Raw genomic sequence first — 17,245 nt, forward strand, 5'->3', positions numbered from 1 at the left:
AGGGGTCTGGAAGAGTGCCACGCTCCCATTGTAGACAGGGAGTGGTCACCTCCCCTCCTCCTCTGAAATCCATTTTGAGGCATGAGGACTTGCTCCAGTTTTCAGGCTGCCATTTTACTGTCACCCACTGTCTCCTATGGCCTGGCACCCCCACAAAAACTTTTGGACCTCTCAATTTTATCCTCAGCTATTCAGAGTGCTTGAAATCATCATGCATGAACTGGCCCACCTCCAAGCTCAGGAGCATCCAGATTGGTGGGCCTTCAATTGACATGGGTGAACAGCAGGAAATTAAAACCATTAATTTAAGGCAGGGTGGCTTGTGGCAGGGGAAGGGAGTGAAGTGACAGGTGGGCAGAGCATCTGTTTCACTAATCTAAACCTGAAGTAAGAAAAGGGATCCAGGGATAGGCAGGTTCTGGTGGGTGATATTTTCCCCAGGGCTGTCTACCTCTCTACTTTCCTCGCCTCCTCCCCGCTCCCACACTTGCTCGACTCCCCACACCCCCACACCTGCCTACTTCACTCCCCCTGGCATTTTTAAGGAAATCAATTCCTTGCTTCTGTAGATGTGGATTTCTCCAATAAGCTACTCTGAAGGAGAGAGTTCAAAACTGAGCCAGCCACCAGCAGTCTTTGCCCACAAGGAGAAAATTACATTGCACAGGCTGCCATTTCCAGGCTACAACTTGACCCTGACACCTATAGACTCTCTTCAGCTGTACTGCCAGACTTTCTGTCAGTCAGTCAGTCAGTTTAGCTACTGACCAATCCCAAGAAATACACAGGAGCAGGCATCTGGGCAGAGAGACTGTTGGGCATGTCAGTGTGAGTACATGATCAAGTTTGGCTGAAGGCATCCATTTAATATGACAGAACAGAAAGAGCTTCCACCATATGCACTTTGCTGATTTCCATATTGCTGTCAAGACGCACCAGTGTCAATCATGTAACCATTTTATTCTTTCTTGAGCCTGGACACAGCCTTGGTTTGATGACCATGTTAAAACCTGCTTATATGAGGGGTAAAAGAAAATGCAGAAATGATATTCAGGAGGCAGAAGGTTCAGGATATTCCATTGTCCTTCACAGCTTAGTACACCCTTTGGTCTTGATTTCCAAACTCTTATTTCATACAGATAATCTTCTGGAAACTTTGATTCGCCATCTTCTGGAAACTTTGATTCCCCTTTGTCTCTCTGACAGGGCATCCAAATGCTCTGATGAAATGAGGGGGTGATCACTGCAGTTGCTGGTCGGTAGGGCATGCCAAGAAAAAGCAGAGACAGTCCCTGCCCTTACTCTTAACCTATAGGGGAGGGGTGAATCTGACTCCACTTTGCCCCTCTGACAGGGCAATCGAATGCTCTGATGAAACAAGGAGGAAATCACTGCAGTTCCTGGTCAGCAGGCATGCCAAGGAAAAGCAGAGACAGTCCCTGCCCTTACTCTTAACCTACCAGGGAGACGTGAATCTGACTGCCTTCAGAAACTGGGAGAAGGCAGGGTGGCTTAGTGGAAAGAGCATGGGCTTAGGAGTCAGAGGTTGTGGGTTCTAATCCTGGCTCTGCCACTTGTTAACTCTGTGACTTTGGGCAAGTCACTTAACTTTTCTGTGCCTCAGTGACCTCATCTGTAAAATGGAGATTAAGACTGTGAGCCCAGGTGGGAAAACCTGATTTCCTTCTATCTACCCCAGTGCTTAGAAAAGTGCTTGGCACAAAGTAAGCACTTAACAAGTACCATCATTATTATTATTTATTAAGGCACAAAGTCTCCGAGTCTGGCCACCATGAAGCTTTTGGTCCTAACATAAATGGACAACACATTCTGCAAGGGGAGTCTTGGGGTGTCTCCATTTGGGGTAATTGGGTGGGGAAAGAGAAGAAACCAGAGGTCATTCCATGAAAAACATCTTTATTATTAAGGGGTTAGAGTTCCACATCCTTCAATTATACTCCACTGAGTGAGACCACAATGGCACTTGAGAGATAACAATCAAATGGTCTGATGGAGATGTTAGAACAATGCTTCGCCACCGCCCAGATCAGACCAAAAGAATGATAGGTTATTTTTATAGTATCAATTAGTGAGGGCAGAATCCAAAGTCTAACTCCCTCTCATTCCCCCAAGGAATATGAACAAAATAAAAGCCCATAGATTCCAAAGTGAAGTGATCCGACACGGAGTCACACGTCTGCCTCCTAGGAGACAAAGGTCTGGCTTCTCAAGGAGCTACCCAGTCACTCCAGGAAACCTTGCCTTGGTCTGCTCAACTACAGATAGCTAAACAATTGGGAATTGCTAATCCTGACACTTACATTGAGCAACCAACCTTAAAGCAGTGGAGGAAAGAGAGCCCCAATGGAAGGAAAAAGAGCGGGGGCAGGAATATGATTTCTTTTGGGTGTTCTCTTTGCTCTTAGCACACTCTCCACATGCTGCATGCTCCTTGGGGACAGCGCCACTCTCACCTCCCCCACCTGCCTTCATCCCTTGCTCTGGGATACACTTATGTCTGCCTGGGAAACTCCTGGAATGTCTCTCTGCTTCTGGGGCACTGAACTTGAAATCATTCATTGCTTAATCTGCTTCTTTACCTCTGGCCCCCACACTGCCCTCCCTCCCCCTTTTCCTTCCCTCATTCTCCCTCCCCTGCCACCTAACAATGTTTGAGCTTGCTTGAGCCTTTTTAACAAATGAAACACAGAGTCTCTGGGAGCCTGTGACTTACCCAAGGTCACCCAGCACACAGTAAAAACAAAAACTGGGAACAACTGGTTCAGAAATTGAGATTCAGAAGGCCTGATTCCAAACCTGGCTTGGTGTGTTACCTCAGGCAAGCCACATCTATAGCCTTGGTTTCCCCATCTGTCAGATGCACCTGGCAATTCATGGTCCCCTGTTGTCATCCAAGACAGAGGGTCCTCAGACAAAAGATAAGCAGGTTGACTCTCCCTTTTCTGACTGGAATGGCATGAGTAATCAATCAACCACTTATTGAGCACTTACTGTGTGAGAGCACTGTGCTAAGCACTTGGGAGAGCAAAATACAACAGAGCGCCCTCAAGGAGCTTGCATTCTAGTGTACAAATGAACAAACTGAGGTCAGAGAGGTTGAGTGACTTGGGTGTCTATGGGAGAAAATATGCAACAGCAGCAGGAGCATTTTCTCCTACAGCTGGTGGCAGCTGTCTCTGCTCTGCTTGAGTTCAGAACGGTGAGGGGAAAAGGAAAGAGTGTGTCTTGCATCTTATGGAAACCCAGCTTGGCCATGCCAGCCCCAATTTATGCAAGTTTTATCCTGGCCCAATGTGAGAGAAAAGAATCAGGTTCAAATTGGCAAGGTCCCCCAGGCCCACAAGTTCAAAAGAAATTATACCAGATCTAAAAGACACTAGGCTAGGAGCAGGTAAGAATTTTAATGCAGATTAATGTAGTGGTCATTGAAATAGTCATAATCATAGTCATAGAAGTATTTATTTTAGGACTGCCTTGTGCAAAGCCCCAATCTAGGTGTTGAGGGGAATTATCAGTATATGACAGAGTTCTTCCCATTGAGTAATATGGATTCAGATATGCAAATTTACTTACAGATACAGTCTACATAGTAAGTCAAGGGGAGTTTGTGGTGAATTGGTATGACCAGGGCTGCAGGAGTTAGCTAGGGAAGGAGGTGGATTTTGAGTAGGGTTTTGAAGGAAGGGAGGGATTTGGCTTGGGAGAGCATAGTGTTTTCCAGGTTGGGAGTGAGGGGTGATACAAATGATGGGTCAGAGGTGGGATAGTGGAATGTAGGGCCTGGGAGGATGTTAGTTGAGGCACAGTAAAGGATACAAGCTGAGGTGTAGAGCTGAGGAAGGCATGCGTTGGGGTGGGATGGGGGCATGTGGAAGATGTTGGAAAGTCTTGAATCCAATAGTCAAGATATTAGCAGGGATGGGGGTGGTAAATTAGTTGCTCCTGAAGCCTTCAGAATAGACTGGAGAGGAGAGAGAGGCTGGAAGTAAGGAGTTCAGCAAGGAAATTATTGCAGTAGCTGAGACAGAAGGTGATGAATGCTTGTATAATGGTGGTGACAATAAGAGGAAAGAGCAATGGGAAGGTTAGTGAAATATTACAGAAGAAAAATGGCAGGATTTGGTGACATTGAATATGGAGGGGGTTAATGAAAGAGACGAGACAAAACTGACTCCAAAACTTCAAGCATGAGAAACAGGGCTGACTGTGGTGCTTTCAGCTGTAACTAGGAAGTGAGGAAAAGGGGAGGCTTGAGGACGGAAAGTGAGGACTTTGGTTTTAGACAAAAGTTCTGCCACCAAGTCTGCTTTCATTACGTGTTTGGGATATAATTCTGTTTAGGAATTAAGAACATTCTTCCGGCACAGCATGCAACTGTTTGGCTAGAACATGACGTGGTGTCAGAATGACTCTTAGCAGGCCCATGATATCAGTCAAGGCACAATGCAATAACATGAGTTTTCCTGAAAACGTGTTTCTCCACGAACATAGTTCTTCAGGTACAACTTATAGGAGAATGGACCGCATTTAGCTTATGATGCTAGACTGTGAGCCCACTCTTCTAGACTGTGAGCCCACTGTTGGGTAGGGACCATCCCTATATGTTGCCAACTTGTACTTCCCAAGCGCTTAGTAGAGTGCTCTGCACACAGTAAGCGCTCAATAAATATGATCAATCAATGAATCAATCGTATTTATTGAGCACTTACTGTGTGCAGAGCACTGTACTAAGCGCTTGGGAAGTCCAAGTTGGTAACATATAGAGACAGTCCCTACCCAACAGTGGGCTCACAGTCTAGAAGGGGGAGACAGAGAACAAAACCAAACATACTAACAAAATAAAATAAATAGAATAGATATGTACAAGTAAAATAAATAAATAAATAGAGTAATAAATATGTACAAACATATATACATATATGCAGGTGCTGTGGGGAAGGGAAGGAGGTAAGACGGGGGGATGGAGAGCGGGACGAGGGGGAGAGGAAGGAAGGGGCTCAGTCTGGGAAGGCCTCCTGGAGGAGGTGAGCTCTCAGTAGGGCCTTGAAGGGAGGAAGAGAGCTAGCTTGGCGGATGGACAGAGGGAGGGCATTCCAGGCCAGGGGGATGATGTGGGCCAGGGGTCGATGGCGGGACAGGTGAGAACGAGGTACAATGAGGAGATTAGCAGCAGAGGAGCGGAGGGTGCGGGGTGGGCTGTAGAAGGAGAGAAGGGAGGTGAGGTAGGAGGGGGCAAGGTGATGGACAGCCTTGAAGCCGAGGGTGAGGAGTTTCTGCCTGATGCGCAAATTGATTGGTAGCCACTGGAGATTTTTGAGGAGGGGAGTAACATGCCCAGAGCATTTCTGAACAAAGACAATCCAGGCAGCAGCATGAAGTATTGAGAACCAGCATGGCTCAGCGGAAAGAGCACGGGCTTTGGAGTCAAAGGTCATGGGTTCAAATCCTGGCTCCACCAATTGTCAGCTGTGTGACTTTGGGCAAGTCACTTAACTTCTCTGTGCCTCAGTTACCTCATCTGTAAAATGGGGATTAAGATTGTGAGCCCCACATGGGAGAACCTGATCACCTTGTATCCCCCCAGCGTTTAGAACAGTGCTTTGCACATAGTAAGCGCTTAACAAATACCATTATTATTATTATTAAGTATGGATTGAAGTGGGGAGAGACACGAGGATGGGAGATCAGAGAGAAGGCTGATGCAGTAGTCCAGACGGGATAGGATGAGAGCTTGAACGAGCAGGGTAGCGGTTTGGATGGAGAGGAAAGGGCGGATCTTGGCAATGTTGCGGAGCTGAGACCGGCAGGTTTTGGTGATGGCTTGGATGTGAGGGGTGAATGAGAGAGCAGAGTCGAGGATGACATCAAGGTTGCGGGCTTGTGAGACGGGAAGGATGGTAGTGCCGTCAACAGTGATGGGAAAGTCAGAGAGAGGGCAGGGTTTGGGAGGGAAGACAAGGAGTTCAGTCTTGGACATGTTGAGTTTTAGGTGGCGGGCAGACATCCAGATGGAGATGTCCTGAAGGCAGGAGGAGATGCGAGCCTGGAGGGAGGGGGGAGAGAGCAGGGGCAGAGATGTAGATCTGGGTGTCATCAGCGTAGAGATGATAGTTGAAGCCATGGGAGCGAATGAGGTCACCAAGGGAGTGAGTGTAGATCGAGAACAGAAGGGGACCAAGAACTGAACCTTGGGGAACCCCCACAGTAAGGGGCTGGGAGCGGGAGGAGGAGCCTGCAAAAGAGACTGAGAATGAGCGACCAGAGAGATAAGAGGAGAACCAGGAGAGGACGGAGTCTGTGAAGCCAAGATTGGATAGCGTGTTGAGGAGAAGGGGGTGGTCCACAGTGTCGAAGGCAGCTGAGAGGTCGAGGAGGATTAGGATAGAGTAGGAGCCGTTGGATTTGGCAAGCAGGAGGTCACTGGTGACCTTTGAGAGGGCAGTTTCTGTGGAATGTAGGGGACGGAAGCCAGACTGGAGGGGGTCGAGGAGAGAGTTGGTGTTGAGGAATTCGAGGCAGTGCGTGTAGACAACTCGTTCAAGGAGTTTGGAAAGGAATGGTAGGAGGGATATGGGGCGATAACTAGAAGGTGAGGTGGGGTCAAGAGATGGTTTTTTTAGGATGGAAGAGACATGGGCATGTTTGAAGGCAGAGGGGAAGGAACCAGTGAAGAGTGAGCGGTTGAAGATGGAAGTTAAGGAGGGGAGAAGGGATGGAGCTAGAGATTTCATGAGATGAGAGGGAATGGGGTCAGAAGCACAGGTGGCCGGAGTAGCACTTGAGAGGAAGGAGGAGAGCTCCTCTGAGGATACTGCTGGGAAGGATGGGAGAGTAGCAGAGAGTGTTGAGAGCCAGGGGGTTGGAAAAGGGGGAGGAGTGACTTTGGGGAGGTCAGACCTGATGGATTTAATTTTGTTAATGAAGTAGGAGGCCAGATAGTTGGGGGTGAGGGAAGGAGGAGGGGGAGGAACCGGGGGCCTGAGAAGGGAGTTGAATGTACGGAAGAGCTGACGGGGATGATGGGCATGGGTGTCAATAAGGGAGGAGAAATAGTTTTGTCTGGCAGGGGAGAGGGCTGAGTTAAGACAGGAAAGGATAAACTTGAGGTGAACGAGGTTGGCATGGTGTTTAGACTTTCGCCAGCAGCGTTCGGCAGCTCGAGCATAAGAGCGAAGGAGGCGGACAGTGGCAGTGATCCAAGGCTGAGGGTTAGTGGTACGAGAGCGGCAAAGGGAAAGGGGAGCGAGTGAGTCTAGCTGAGTAGAAAGGGTAGAGTTGAGAGCAGTAATCTGATCATCAAGACTGGGTAGAGAGGAGAGGGAGGCGAGTTGGGGTGTGAGGTGCTCAGAAAGATGGATGGGGTCAAGAGAGTGGAGATCCCTGTGAGGGAGTAATATGGATTTACAGGGGAAAGGAGTGTGAGTGAGGAGGCAGGTGAGAAGATTATGACCAGAGAGAGGGATTTCAGAGTTGGTGAGGGTGGACACAGTGCAGCGGTAGGAGATGATGAGGTCGAGGGTGTGACCAAGTTGGTGAGTGGGTGAGGTGGGGTGGAGCAAGAGGTTGGCAGTGTCAAGGAGAGATAGAAGGCGGGCGGCAGAGGAGTCATCAGGGATATCCATGTGGATGTTGAAGTCGCCGAGGATCAGAGTGGGCATGGAAAAGGAGAGAAGGAAGGTGAGGAAGGGGTCAAAATGGTTAAAGAAGTTGGAGGTGGGGCGGGGGGGGGGGTAGATGACAGCTACAAGAATCTGGAGGGGGTGGTAGAGGCGAATAATGTGGGCTTCAAAGGAAGGGAAGGAAAGGGAAGGGGGAGGAGGGATAGTGCGAAAGCGACACTGGGGGGCGAGAAGGAAACCAACATCTCCTCCTTTTCCGGTGAGTCTGGGGGAGTGAGAGAAGAAGAGGCCTCCACTGGAGAGAGCAGCAGAAGAGACCGTGTCATCTGGAGACAACCATGTTTCAGTTAGGGCGAGGAGGAGTAGAGAGCTGGAAAGGAATAGGTCCAGGATCAAAGGGATCTTACTTAAAATGGAGCGGGGGTTCCAGAGGCCACACTTGGCAGTAGCTGTCGGGGGCGGGGGGGGGGGGGGGGGGGAGGGTTTGGATTGGGATGAGTTGGCGGGGGCCTAGGCGGGGAGAGTGGGAAGAGGGGTGGCGATAGGAAAGGAGAACTGGGATGGGGTGGGGGCGGGGAGAAGGGGAGGGAGGGGGCTGGGAGGGAGGAGTGGAGGACTGGCGCTGGTACAGAGGGATCCTTGGTAGGGGGTGAGGGGGAGTGGTCTTGGTGGGGGAGAGGGAGGGAAAAAGCTGGGTGGGAGAGGGGAAGGGGAAGGTGAGGAATGGGAATGGCAGTTGGGAGCACTGAATGGATGCTCCTGAAAAAGAAAGAATTAAGCAGAGAACCAGAACAGAATCTTAAGGCAGTCTCACAGTCAAAGGGTGAGGAGAGGAAGAGAAGGAGTCAAGAGCAGATGGAATATTTTGAGACTTGGAGGCACAATATTTATTGTGGGCCCATAGTTTATTCATGATAATTTTAAAAATGATTATAAAATGGCTGTTTGTAATAAAACAAGATTTTACCCATATTTATATAACATTTGTTTATTATATTATGAACTTATTTTGAAATTTATCAAGAACAACACCTCACCTCCCTCCAGCAAAGGAACTGAAACTTCCATTTTAGTAAATAGATGCCAATAATTTTGTTACAACTTATCTACTGCCTTTTACTCTTCACCATAGCTAGTCTTTTTATATTGAGCTCTGCTTAACCCATTTTCTCCTTTCACACAATATTTTTTTTAAAAAAGCAACTCCCCCCCCCCCACTTAAAAGAACAAAAGTGTTCTCTCTTTCTCTCACAAGATGACAACATCCCTGAGGCGAGAGCACACTTCTGCCTGCTCTCCCAAGAGTTTAGTACAGTGCTCTGTTTAAAGTAAGAGTTAAATAAATACCACTGGACTGATTGGTTCTGAGCCATCGCAGTAATATGAAGAATGCTGATGCATATTTACTGGGTTGCCAGAGGCACATATGTTTTGCAGGATGCAAATTGCAATTAAAATGATGTAAAGACACCATGCATCATTAATGTCAATGTGCTTAGTTTTTTCCTACTTATTATTTTTTTCCCAAACAATTGCCACCCTACCAACTCCCACAAATTTAGCATTTGAGGCCTGAAATTTAATCTGTCCCTGGGAGGAAGACTGTACTTCTTCCAGAGCTTGTTGCTCCTTCTTATTATAACTATGTGTGGAGAGAGCCGGGAAATGTTTGCAAGCTGGAAGAAGCGGTTGGGGATTGACAGGTTTTTGGACCCATCTGTAAAACCCCTAAGGTCTGTAAACAATGGGGAAGCTGATTTTCCCCTTAAAGAGAACACATTTGTACCCTAACTATGATGCACACCTCCTGCATGGGTTGATAGAATAAGGAAGGGCATACATTTATAATAATAATACCTGTGTTGTATATTTTTATAGTGTTTTTTCTCAAAAACGAAAGGCCCGTTGATTCTCACAACAGCCCTTTCGGTTAGGAAGAGGTGGGCAATATCATTCTCCCATGTCTCCTGATGCAGAACTGAAGCAAAAAATCTAGTCGCTTGCTAAAAGTCACAGATGAGTCAGTTGCAGAGTTGGGGAGGACTCCTAATTCAGTACTCTTTCCATTAGACTGTACTACTCTTTTTAAAGAAAAGGTTATAAAGAGAAAGTGGAAACTATTTTTTGTTGAAAGCTGACTGACTACTTTATCCAAAGAAATGACAGTGAGTGGGTGCCAATTGCTCTCAATCAGCACATTAACTAACTCGTTTCCTACCATGTTAGGAAATAGATTCCCCAAAAGCCAACTGCAGCCTTCTTTTCTTGAAAGGAACAAGAAGTCATAACCATATCCCTTCATCCGCCTCCTATTTCCCCTTTTGGTTCTATTGGTTGTTAAAATTTTCATGGTACTTCACTGTCAAGTACTTGGAAGAGACTGTCCTGGGGAGAGTGGACCATGACATATTTTTCACTGGAGTCCAGTCTATTTATTAGTCACCCAACAGTATAAATTGAATGCTTATTAAGCACAGAGCACTGTACTAACACCGTGTGGACTACAGAGAAAATGAAAGACACAGTCCTTGCCCTCAGAGAGTTTTCAATATAATAGAAGATCAGAAAAGTTACAAATACATAAACATGTGTAAACTTGACATGAGAAGACAAACAATAGAAATATATATTCTATAGAGATATATTGTTGAGGGTTTCTGGACTGATTGGAGTAAATGAAGTCACGTGATATGTAGGTCTGGTCAAGGTTCATGAAGGAGGTGAGGTTCTAGTGGGATTTGAAGGAGAGGAGAGGCATGGTATGGCAAAGAGTGAGGAGAACATTCCAAGGAAAGGATATGTGAGCTCGTCTCTAGACTGTATGCCCCTTGTGGGCAGCAGATGTGTCTGTTTACTGTTATATTGTACTCTCCCAAACACTTAGTACAGTGCTCTGCATGCAGTAAGCAGTCAATAAATGCAATTGAATGAATAAAATGTGAGTTGCATTGACATGGTGGCTGGAATTTCATTTGCAGGGAAGGGTATTCTTCCATTCATTCAGTTGTGTTTATTGAGCGCTTACTGTGTGCAAAGCACTGTATTAAGCACTTGGGAAAGTACACTACAGTAATAGAGACAATCCCTGCCCACAATGAGCTCACAGTCTAGGTGGGGGGAGACAGATATCAAGACAAGTAAACAGAGATCAATATAAATAAATAAAATTACATATATATATACATAAGTGCTGTGGGGAGGGGAGGGGAGAAGAGCAAAGGGAGCAAGTCAGGGTGGTAAAGAAGGGAGTGGGAGATGAGGAAAAGTGGGGCTTAGTCTGGGAAGGCCTCTTGGAGGTGATGTGCCTTCAGTAAGGCTTTGAAGGGGTGAGAGTAATTGTCTGGTGGATTTGAGGACGGAGGGTGCTCCAGGCCAGAGGTAGGATGTGGGCCAGGGGTCAGCAGTGAGACAGGCGAGATAGAGGCACAGTGAGAAGGTTAGCACCAGAGGAGCGAAGTTGTGGGGTGGATTATAGAAGGAGAAAAGTGAGGTGAGGTAGGAGGGGGCAAGGTGACGAGTGCCTTAAAGCCAATGGTGAGGAGTTTTTGTTTGATATGGAGGTGGATAGGCAATCACTGGAGATTTTTTGAGGAGAGGGTTGACATTCCTTGAACGTTTCTGGTCGAAAGATAATCCGGGCAGCGGAGTGAAGGCAGGAGGATGGGAGGTCAGAAAGGAGGCTGATGCAGTAATCTAGGCAGGATAGGATGAGAGATTGTACTAACATGGTAGCAGTTTGGATGGAGAGGAAAGGGTAAACACCTTGGTAGGAGCTGGGTTTGGCAGACTTAGGACCTACTCGTCATGCCATAGCAGGAGACAAGGGTAACATGTTAAGGGGAGTGGGGTGGGGGCAGGCAAACAATTAGGTGAAGGATCTTAAAGCCATGGAGTCCACCTCACCTTCTTTACCTCTATTATCCATGACATCCTTAACTAGGATGCTCTTGAGATATTAAGTGGGATAAATTACTCTGCAATGGTAGACATTTAGAAACATATTCTGAAGTCCTGAAAGAAGCTCATGCTTCCTTTAGTATAGTCAAATGCGCCCCCTTGTGCATTAGCCTTTGTGAAAATTTGGAACAAACAGTAGGGTGATCATTGTTTCCCAGCTGTTTTCCCACTTCAGTCTTAAATATTTTCCTTGGCACAAAACCCCAAATCACTTTGCAGCTCTAAAAGATCTAATTCCTGATTCTTACAGCTTCATCTCTGTTCATTCCAGTCCAGAAGAAATGAACTGGATTATAAAATTGATTCTGACTTTTTGGCTAGTTTTTTGTCTTTCTTACATTTAAAAAACAATTTTTAAAAAAAACAACAACAACAAATCATTTCCTTCTATGCCACAAAGTAATGTGGAAATTATTTGTTACATTTAGGAATTGTAGTTAGGATGAAAAATTCAGGAAAAAAATTGTCTCCCCTCATTTATCTGAATAATTCCAGGCAAAAGCAGTGGTTTTGCCCATTTTACAATGGTAATTGTGGCTTAATCCCTACCCAAATTCCATCTAACTGGGAAAGCAAAATATGTGCACTTTGCTTGCATTATTTTCCCCCAAATCCCCAGTCACCTCCCTGAAATGAGTGTATTTGATGTTTGATAAAAGATTTCCAACTGGGGCAAAATAATATTGCCTGCACTGGAATTGTGCCAACAAAAATTCATGCCCAAATACTTTAATTGCCGGTGACATTTGTTAGCTGTCCTAACCATCTCATAAATTGCAAATTGCACTTGTAAAGGCAGAAGGCAGCATGGAGTAGTGGGAAGCAGAATGGCGTAATGGATAGAGCATGGGCCTGGGAGTCAGAAGGTCATGGGTTCTAATCCTGACTCTGCCACTCATTTGCTGTTTGGCCTTGGGCAAGTCAGTTCACTTCTCTGTGCCTCAGTTTCCTCATCCAAAAATGAGGATTAAGACTGTGAGTCGCATGTGGGACAGGGACTGTGTCCAACAAGATTGGCTTGTATCCACCCCAGTGCCTTAGTACAGTGCCTGGCACAGAGTAAGCACTAACAAATACCAGCATTATTATTATTATTGTTACTAGTAATAATAATACTAGTAATGGCATAAAACACTCTTTTTAAAGCATATGTCTTCCAGTTTCTCCTTTAGCTCTTTTTAGCCTTTTTTAAATCTTGTCCTAATCACCTTTCCCCTATCCATCATTCTTCTCCTTACATCCTTAATTCATACCATGCATCCGCACCTTCCAGGAACATCTCTGGAAAGATCCCTCTAAAAAATATTTCCATGTCATTTTCAGAGTTGTTTTTTTTCTCTCACTAGCAATCCCTTCCGTATCATGTGCATACAAAGATTGCCCTTCTAAACTGTTGAATTTGCTTCCTACAGTGCATTGGCACTTGTCTTCATTTTTCTCTTCGTGTCATAATCTTCTTGAAGCTTCTGCTCTTAGAAGTGCCAACCCATGTCCGATGACTGTATGCCAAGCTTATCTGCTTTCTGCTGTTGTTCCTATTTAGTTTTTTCATGTCAGTTTACCACAGCACAGCTGATCAGGTACCTATCATTCCTTCTCCTCACATGTCCCACTCAGGAAAAGTATAACTTTGCTTTGACGATGATGGATCGACTACATTCCTGAACCTCATTGTTTATGATCCTAGCTTGCTATTTGATGTTAAGTATGATACTTGGGTGGCCTTGATGAAACTGATTTCAAAGTTGGATGTAGTGTTGGTGGCAAATTCAAATCCTCCAACCATCACTAATTTCTCCAGAGTTCTTCAGTCTGGGCTGAACCTTAATGTCATGTTAATGCCACATTTGATCTTCTCAATCTCCAAAACACTTCACTGGCCTAATTGATTTGATTTTCTACCTTTTTACTATCTATGCATCATTGGATGGTATGCTGCCTAAGTAACAGAATTCAGGGATAGCACCCAGACCTAGATTACGTATAGATATCTTTTGACTGTATGTAGGGTGCTTCAAAGGTTCCTATTGGAGATGCTTACTTGGTGGAGGGTGAGTTGTCAAAAATCCTCTTGCATGCCAAAGTCGCATTCAGAATTTGTTGTAATGTTAATGTAAAGAATTAGGCCTCTCTATCATTTGAAATTTAGATGCCCAGGGACAGTGGAGTGTGCCCTAAGATTCTATGATAGGAGTCTGTAGCTTCTAACATTTGAGTGGGGTGCAAAAATCTATATGAAAAGCCTAGCTCATTTTCAGTCTGAAGCAAGATCCAAAAAGAACGCATGTGTGCATTCTTTTTTGTTGTTGTTGTGGGGAGGGGGAAGAAAGCACTGTTTTCTCCACTCACAATTGTCTATTCTTTATTTTGTGGGTGTCCACATTCTTCAAATACCATAAATCGGCATTGGGCTGCTTCAGATGGAATTAAATGAAATCCTGGTTTCCTCATGGCAAAGCTTTAGGGGGAAAGCAGACAAAAAATGCCCAGTAATGGAATGTTCATGAATAGATATCAAGCAATAAAATGGTCAGCACTACAATCTCAATGAATAGTCCCTTTGATGCTGATGACCAGTGATGAAACTTCTCCTGGCTTACCAGAAGCCAAAAGGTACATGAGCTGTTCTAATTGTCCACCCTAGAGTAAGACTGCTGCACCAACCAAAGTAAGTGCCCAGGAGAATGTGACCTATCTGCCTCCCTCCTGACTCCTAGTGGATGTGCCAGCTCCATCCTAGGTCCAGGGCAGGGGTGTCAGGGAAAAGACCCATGAGAAGCCAGTACGCTTCTTTCTAGGTACCTGCACCCTGCACTTGAGCCAAAAGCCCAGACAACTTACCCCAGCTTGCCACTTTGATGGCTGTCAAAAAGAAACTCAGTATGTTGCATGCAGGTTTGACACCGTGACTATAACATGAACCTGAAATTTAGACTGAGATTCAAAAGATTTGTGCTAAGGCCACATTTCAGCTAGCTTGCTGTGTCAGTAAACAGGGCCTTAGCTTCCTCACTGGTAAAAACTAAGGCAATGAGTGCCTCAACTCTATTGAACACAAACTAGTAGAGTAGATACAGTTGTCCTTCAGATTCCCTATGCCACTGGTAGTGAAGTTCACCTCTGGGTGCAAGTGTGGCTGAAAGGACCAATGAGGACTGACAATTCCAGACCACACCATGCACACATGAATAGTGTCCCTTGTTGTGCCAACATGTTGCTGGGTGCCACCCCTAGAACTGGTTCCCTTTTTGCCTCTTGGCCTCACAATCCTCTTGAAGGGTCGGGTTGCAAAGAGCCATTCCTTTCTTGATACCGGTGAGCTAAGCTCATCTATCTCCTGCAGTTGGCTCCAAATTTTCAGCTGTGATACACATTATCTGATGATGAGCTTTAAAATGTTCCCTCTGTCCCTCTGTCTTTTGGTTTCCCAATTTCAAGCCACCTTACAGCACCTGTTTTGGTGTCCAGCTATCTACCATTCTCCTCATATGTCCTAAACAGAGAAGCTGTGTTACATTCAGCAGTAGTAGGCTGACTTTCATTCTAAGATTTTGCTGTGCTTCATCCCATCTTGCCAGTAGAGCTTTTAAGTGATGCTGATGGGACTGCTCAAGAAACCAAATACAGCATTTGGGGTGCATCCAGGTCTCATAACCATAAACAAGGTTGGACGGCCCTATAGATCCAAAGACCTTCAGCTTTCTCTGAAGCCTGATGCTACATTGCTGCCACATTCTGTCTGAGAGTCGCCCAAAAGATAGGCTGGCTGCCTTGATTCTATTTTCACTTGAGGCATCACTGGACAGAAAGCTACCTAAGAAACCAAATTTCATGATGGCATTCAGTTCCACATTGCCAATGAAGATTTTTAGGTGTGTATAGTTTTCCTGATGCCAGCTGATACATTACCTTCATTTTCTTCAGACTTATCCACAAGGCCAGGCTGACTCTGCAAAGCAGTTCAAAATCAAAACCCTTCTGAAATCACATCTCCTCCAGGAGGCCTTCCACAATTTCTTTCTCATCACCCCACCTTTATCCCCTCCAAATGTTACTTCCCCAACCACTTGAGTTCTCACTCCCCACTCCCCCATGTAGCACCTATGTAATGTATCTTTATTACTTCCTCCAACTTGTAATTTACTTTAGTGTCTGTGTTCCCTGCTAGATTGTAAGCTTCTTGAGGGCAGGATCATGCCTACTAATCCTATTGTACTCTTCCAAGTGTTTAGTGTACTGTTCTGCACACAATGGATGCTCAATATATACCACTGACTAATGAGTTCCACTTCTTCCCTCTGTGCTCCTAGGGGGTAATCACCTACATATAGCAACTCCTGAATGACTATCTCTAGGACTTTGGATAATGCTTAGAGAGTATGGTTGGAAGAGTTTCCCAAAGGATTGGAAGCATTAGTACTTGTAACTTGTACTTCCCAAGCGCTTAGTACAGTGCTCTGCACACAGTAAGCACTCAATAAATACGACTGAATGAATGAATGAATGAATTGAATGAAGCATTTTCTAATACTAGTGCCCAGGTCCCTTGTTGCATCCTTCAGCATAGCTACAGAGAATGAATTGAATAGGACTGGGCTTACTGTATTACACTGCTCTACCCCATTGGTAATGGGGGATGGATTAGACATGGCTTTACCAGCTTTTGTCTTCATGGAGCAACCTCATTACCTTGATGAGCTTCTCTAAGCAGCCATGTTTACTAAATATTGCTTGAACCCAGATCAAATGGTGGTAATAATGTTTATGAAGGTCTATGAAAACTCTAGTGTCTCCCCACACTTCTACTGTATCTCGCTAGACTGTCAGCTCCTTGAGGGCAGGGATCAGGTGTACTGACACTACTGTATGCTCCCAAGCACTTAGTTCAGTTCTCTGCACAAAGTGCTCAATAAATACCATCAATTGACTGACTGAAGTGATGTTAAAGATCATGTCCGTTGTACCACTTTGTGCTCTGAAGTCACAGTGCGGGTCTGGGAGTATGCAATAAATGATCCTCTTTAGTAGTGAGTCCAGGATTTTTTCTACGATCTTCTCAGCAATGGAGAGTACTGGGTTGCCTTGGTGGTTGTCACTGTCTGATCTTTCAACTTTCTTCTTGAAGATGGTGACGATGGCTCCATATTTGAGATTCTGTGGTATCTTCGCAATGTTCCATATGCTGAGAAAAAGCTTGGGCATGACCTTAAGCACCAGAATTTATGTCCGTAGCCAGATGAGAAGCTATTTTCATTCCCTCTCAACAAACACACACAGACACACAGACACACACACACACACAGACACACACACACTGGCAAGCCCACTTACTTATGAACACACACAGTTCACCCTCAATCATTCTTGCTAGACCCCAAATTTCACAGATGAGGGAATGAGCTACACAATAGGATATAAATCACACCCACTCATCACAAGATGTACTTTGTCCATTCATGTTGGTGAGCAAGAAGTCTAGTTTTCCTTTTTTTAAGCAGTAATACAACCAGTTCACCTATAATGCAGGGGTTGAATTCTTGTAAAACCTCATGGTAAGGGAAACTTCTGTTGAATTATTTGCCATGTCTGGTGTGGGAAAATGCATATTTGCATACAAACTGTCTCTTCTGACGCCCTGGTCTCCTGAA

The 17,245-nt window shown here is 45.4% G+C and overlaps 1 protein-coding gene across 7 annotated transcripts in view; it reads right to left on the reverse strand.

Annotated features, from left to right (window-relative positions):
- Positions 1 to 17,245, reverse strand: part of SLC6A6 (solute carrier family 6 member 6) — a 196,371-nt gene that overhangs the window by 53,175 nt on the left and 125,951 nt on the right. The window contains exon 1 of one of the 7 annotated variants that reach the window (XM_038772388.1): positions 13,947 to 14,380. The exons of the other annotated variants lie outside the window; for them this stretch is intronic. The gene's annotated coding sequence lies outside the window, so the exon portion shown is untranslated. Of the gene's footprint in view, positions 1 to 13,946; positions 14,381 to 17,245 lie in introns of those variants that run through there. 7 annotated transcript variants of the gene reach the window in all.

Source organism: Tachyglossus aculeatus, chromosome X1 (genome assembly GCF_015852505.1).
Source record: "Tachyglossus aculeatus isolate mTacAcu1 chromosome X1, mTacAcu1.pri, whole genome shotgun sequence".
NCBI classification, from domain to species: Eukaryota; Metazoa; Chordata; class Mammalia; order Monotremata; family Tachyglossidae; genus Tachyglossus; species Tachyglossus aculeatus.